A 6,000-nucleotide genomic window follows, 5' to 3' on the forward strand; every position below is an offset into this window, starting at 1 on the left:
GCAGCGAGACACAGCCCTGATCAGACGCCAACAGTAGGTCGTTTACTACTTTAACCAGAGCTGTCTCTGTGCTATGATGAGGTCTAAATCCTGACTGATACATTTCATGGATGTTATTCCTATGTAAATATGAGCATAACTGCTGTGCCACAGCTTTTTCAAGGATCTTGGAGATAAAGGGGAGGTTTGATATCGGCCGATAATTGGACAGCTGACAGGGATCAAGGTCAGGTTTTTTAATCAGGGGTTTGATAACTGCTAGTTTAAAGGATTTGGGTACATAGCCGATCCTAAGAGAAGAATTTATTATTTATAGAAGCGGTTCAATTACTTCAGGTATTATCTGTTTGAATAGACGTGTAGGTAAGGGATCTAGTACGCAAGTTGAGGCTTTTGATGCCGAGATTAATGAAAGTAATTCAATTTCTCTAAGGGGAGTAAAACATTCTAATTGCTGATCTGATACAGTTATATTGTTAACTACAGGGTCACTTACATTGTCTGACCTTAAATTAGTAGTTTGAATTTTTTGTTGGATATTCTCAATTTTGTCATTTAAAAAATTCATGAAGTCGTTGCTACTACATACTGCAGGTGTGCATGTGTCTATAGTGGACTTATTCCTGGTTAATTTTGCTACAGTATTAAATAGGAATCTAGGATTATTTTTGTTATCTTCTATTAGGGAGGAGAGATATGTTGATCTCGCAGCACTAAGAGCTTTTCTATACTTCAGGAAGATCTCCTTCCACGCTAATTTGAACGCTACCAATTTTGTTTGACGCCATTTATGTTCCAATTTTCAAGTGGTCTGTTTTGAAGTGCGAGTGTCATCATTATACCAGGGTGCTAATTTTTTGTCTCTGATCATTTTCCTTTTAAGAGGAGCTACATTATCTAAAGTATAGCGGAACATTGACTCTAAGCATTCAGTTGCCTGACCAAGTTCTGCAGGGGCTGACAGTGACCCAATCAAAGTTGATAACTCTGGGAGATCATTTATAAAGCTCTGTGCAGTAGTTGACGTGAATGTACATTTAATACAGTAGCGTGGTGAGGTGCATATATTATTACTCAGACATAGTTTGAATGAGATGAGATAATGATCTGAGATAACTTCAGACTGTGGAAGTGTGACTATATTTAAACAAATTGAAATAACTCCTGACCAAACTGAACAATAACATCTCTCTTTTTATTTGTATCCCTCAGTGCCATTTCTGCCTCAGGCTCTAGTCCTTCTTTCATTGAGGCCCCCGAGGCTAATTTACTCTGTTCATTTTTCTTTTTGAATTTGAGCCATTGAGCTTGAGCCCTCACATTCAATATCAAACACGTCTAGACTTTGGCTTTGATTGAGTCTGGGACATTTTCATCGAAAATCTGACACAGTCACAGTGTTCATCCCAAATATCAATGTCAGATTTTCAAGAAAAACAGACAAGATGATGAGATGGATTTTCTGTTTGTTTTTTTCTTTTCCTCTTACAAACTATCATACAATGCTATCGGGGCTCCACGCAAATGGCACTGTGCACACACACGTCTAAAAATAATCACACACTATCAGTACAGGTAAAATGTCCATCCACAGCCTTTGACCTGACGGTTTGTACAGTTCACTGCTGCACATGCAGGCATTTTTCTTGTCATTTTTCTCACCAACTACATAAATAACTTGTCCAGTTTTGTCTAGCTTCCAGTAGCCTAAATGACAGTTACGATCCGCGATACAAGTGGTAAGATGGTGGCCAGCTGGCTTCACTCTGACGAGCCTACGAGCTCTCCAGGTAGAGCTCAGTGGATTGCATCTGATTTCATTATCATTCGACTCATCGCACAAACTTTATAATCAGTATTTCAAAATAATAATTTGAGTGATAAAACAATTATTGAAGTCGGTTTTGATAAAATATGGTGAGTTGTTCGTGTCTGCCTTCAGCGTCGGTACATAACTGCTGCTTGCTCAACACTAACAAACCCCGATATTTTGTTGAGTCTCATCCAATAATTGCTGATTATTTGTAAGGTAATTTACCATGCAGATTAACTTTAATGAGGTCATTGTCAAAATAGTTGCTGATTAATTGCTGACTAATCAATTTATTGATTATAGACAAGACAACAGCTGTTTCAAATTGTTAAAAATGTTTCTGTCATTTTAAAGGAACATACAAATTATTTGGAAACATTTATTGGTTTATTCAAGCACAACATTGTTTTTATAACCTGAAATAAAACCAAGAAAAAAGTCAGCCAGTCATTTTAGTAGAAATACTGTACTAAAGTAAACTCAGAGGAAATGAATCAGTGCAACACATTGGGATTACATTAACAGGGCTTAAAATGCTCAAAAAAAAAAAGGTACACTTCAAACAACTGAGTTAGTGCTGCAAAAATTCATTTTTGAGTCAAGTGAAATTTGTGGAAATGAGCAACTCTAACTTTTTTTTGAGGTTTAAGTTGTATTAACTTCTTTTAGTAAGATGTGCTGTTAGGTTTTACAGTGTATACACACGCACACACACACACACACACGCAGAGTATTGCAATGACAAATGAATGTTGAATAAAGTGTGTTTTATGAGGTGCTCCATGAACCAAAACTGAATTGTGTCCAGTTCAAAGTTCCTCATGAAAAATATAATTTGGCTAATACCAGCTCTACAGCCTATAAACAGACACTTTCAATTCATTCAGCCTGCAATCAGAGAATACTAATCATTAAAAAGAATTGTGTGGATAATAATAAAGTCACCATGAAGGGCTGAGATAAAACCCATGAAGTGTGGATGAGAATTGAGTGAGTGCTTGCAGAGAGCTCTTTATTTGCTCTGACTGAGTTCTGCATGAGACGGAGGAATGAGGCGGGGATGAGAATGGATTAAGTTCATAGAGAGAGCTCTCAGATTTCTCTGTCTGAGATAAAAAAGAGGCACAAAATGGTGAGAAAATCTTAGTAAGAATTATTTTAGACCTTGATGAAATCTCCTTTGAAATTTAAAAGGAGACTAATTTGAGATTTTGTGCATCTTTTTGCTCTGGAGGGAAAAAAAGAGCAACAGGAGAAATATGCCATAGTCTCATTTTGGTTTCACAAAATCTCAAATTAGACTCCTTTTAAAAACATGGTGGTGCAAGGAGTCGCAGCAGCCCGAGGCTCTACCATTCACAGTGTTTTTTTTTTTTAAGTATACTCACTCAGAACTTATCGAAATACAAAAACACTGTTCAGACTTTGTTCCAGAGGACATAAAATCCTTTCCAAAGTGGATTATTCGTCCACGGAAGTGCCTGGAATTAATCTGAATGACAGTGGGACCTAGACCGCGGAGACACAGACGGAGGAAGCAAGGCAACAGGACAGGCTGCCGAGCAAGGCTGCGTCGCACTCCACACCGACTTGTCATTCCAAGCTTACTCCTCATCAACACTCATTCTCTTGTCAACAAAATGGATGACTTGAGACTCCGATTTGTGAATAACCGATGGGACAGCTGTATAACAATAATCTCCGAGACATGGCTGCACGGAAACATCCTAGATGCAGCTGTGGAACTACAGGGGCACAGTGTCTACAAAGCAGTGTAGGTACAGTCCGTCTCTTTAAGAAACTACATTTCCCATCAGCCAACTTCCGCGTTGACCTGCGTCATGCGGGGGCGGGATCATCTACGTCACATCCTCCAGGAAGGCATAAACCATCTGGGAACTCCTAGCTCCGCCTCTTTCGGCGCCGTGATTCAACACGGACACAAGGAGGAATCGCTCGCTCCATGTGAGCAAACCCAAAAAGACGTCTTTTCTTTTCTTTCTTGCAAGAATCAGAGTTTCACGCTTTTCTTTGTTTACCTTTGGCCATGGTAGACTCTAAGATCGCACGATTTCAAACTCAGCTTGAGTTTACAACCGGTTTTTCATTTGTTCCTTATAAGTATGTACAACACTGCAACCAGGCAGTTATTTTAAAGTTGAGAAGCGATTGAATCCTTTTTAACTCAAAAGCTGTGCACAGTATTTAATCAGAGACTTTCTTTTCATCACGAGCCCGTCGGATCGAGAAGTTCTCTGCTCCACGGAATCGACTCACGGAATCGACTCACGTGCTCCACAACGGCGAACCTCCAAAGTCTCGGAAAATCTCTTCATAATCTTGCTAAAGGCAAGATAACTACTGGCAAATTTTGGGCAAAACCTAGTCTTAGGAATTAGCTTTTATTGAAGTAGTGTGGATTTAAACTCACGTTTAATTGTTACACTATAGACACGCAGCGTGTTGAATTGTTGATTGCTCTGTTTTGTTTTAATCTCTCAATTGGTTTAATAGATAGGCTGTGCATGCTTCTCTTTGTCCCTTACTAACATTTTGATTTCCTTATTACACATTTTGATTGTATCAAGATTTCAGTGAATTTGGTAATGTTATAAAGCTAGTTGATTAGCTGCTATGGCTAATTCTTCTATCTTATTAGCATCCAGAGATAATTGTATTGTCCCCAAGGGACTGTTAGGCCTTACCACTCGCAAACACACCTTTTGCTAGCTCCCCTTTTGTCTTAGCTTAGCCACATGAGGTTAATCTAGGCCTACCCGAACACGTGGTCAACTCCTCCCCCACAAACACACATGGAGTTAGCTACAAGAGCTAAATCCTTTGTTCTCAAACCCCACGTGGTAACATGCCCTCCTTAGCTAGCCACACAAAGCTAATTCTTTTGTCTTAGCTACACAAGAGCTAACCCTCTTGTAGGCCACACCCAAGGCCTCTCATACACACACACACACACCTCACTGTTTGTATATATTCCATCTGCTATTATTCATTTTTATCTTTGTTATAATAAATTCATTTATTATTGAAACTGTGTCTTTATTTGTTGTGTCTAACAATATATCTTTGAGGTCCCCAATCTCCAAGAATTCTAAAAGGTGCATATGATTTATATAATATGGTAAGTGATAATAAAAATTTGGAATATACCATAATTTAGCTGTTTGGTAATTTATTATTAAGCACCAAAATTAATGGGTATTGATTAATGAGACTGATTCCATGAGTGATTTAATGATAATATGAGACTGATTCCATGAAAATATTTCAATTTAACGATTCAAATGAGACTGATTCAAATTAATTATTAACCTTCAGATTTAATGAGACTGATTTAATGAGATCACTTAATAATCACCAAATGCACCCACATATTAAATTGGTGCCCCGTGTGAGGCGATTGGTTTGTTGACTTCTTGAATATTGTTGCAACAACAGATAAACCATCAGTTTGTTTAAGCAACTGCTAAGATATATCCCCAGGTGTGTTAAAACGGTTAACAGTAGTGTGATAACCATATCACAAATACTCATAACTTATTCATAACTTAGGATAAGAGATAGCATCTCCAAACCAAAACAAACTTTATCAACTGATTAATTAATTACATAGTTAATATTAATTAATAAAAATTAATTAATAAATTAATTCATTGATTAATTAATTATCCAATATCCAACCTAAGTGAAATGGCATCCCCTCATGTCTCAAAAATGGAAGACAACGCTCAAGACGTGTCTCTCCTTGAGGTCATCGCAGACCTCATTCACTGCTCTGCCTCCGAAAAGGCAAACATTAAGTACACGAGTAAGAGTGAATGCCAAAACAACATTGTTAACTCAAACATATGAGAGATCCAAAAAGAACAACTTTTAGTGTCCAAGCGGCACTAGGTAAGCTATTCCTGTCATATTCCCGAGATACTGATTCAGAAATCAGACGCCTCCGCGGAGAGGTTGAAAGGCTGACCACCAGCAACGCCGAGCTGGCAGCCGATAATAATGAGTTACATAGGGAGCATGAGCTCTTGAAGAACTCCCTTGATTGCGCCAAAAGGCTAGAGAAAGCCAAAAAGGCTGCCCAGAGGGCTGCTGAGGAGCAGACCCCCCCAAGAAGAGTGCGAGGGGCGTGAAAGACCCCCAACAATGCGCCAAAGTTCAGAGCGGGA

The sequence above is a fragment of the Neoarius graeffei genome, chromosome 16 (assembly GCF_027579695.1).
Source record: "Neoarius graeffei isolate fNeoGra1 chromosome 16, fNeoGra1.pri, whole genome shotgun sequence".
Taxonomy (NCBI): Eukaryota; Metazoa; Chordata; class Actinopteri; order Siluriformes; family Ariidae; genus Neoarius; species Neoarius graeffei.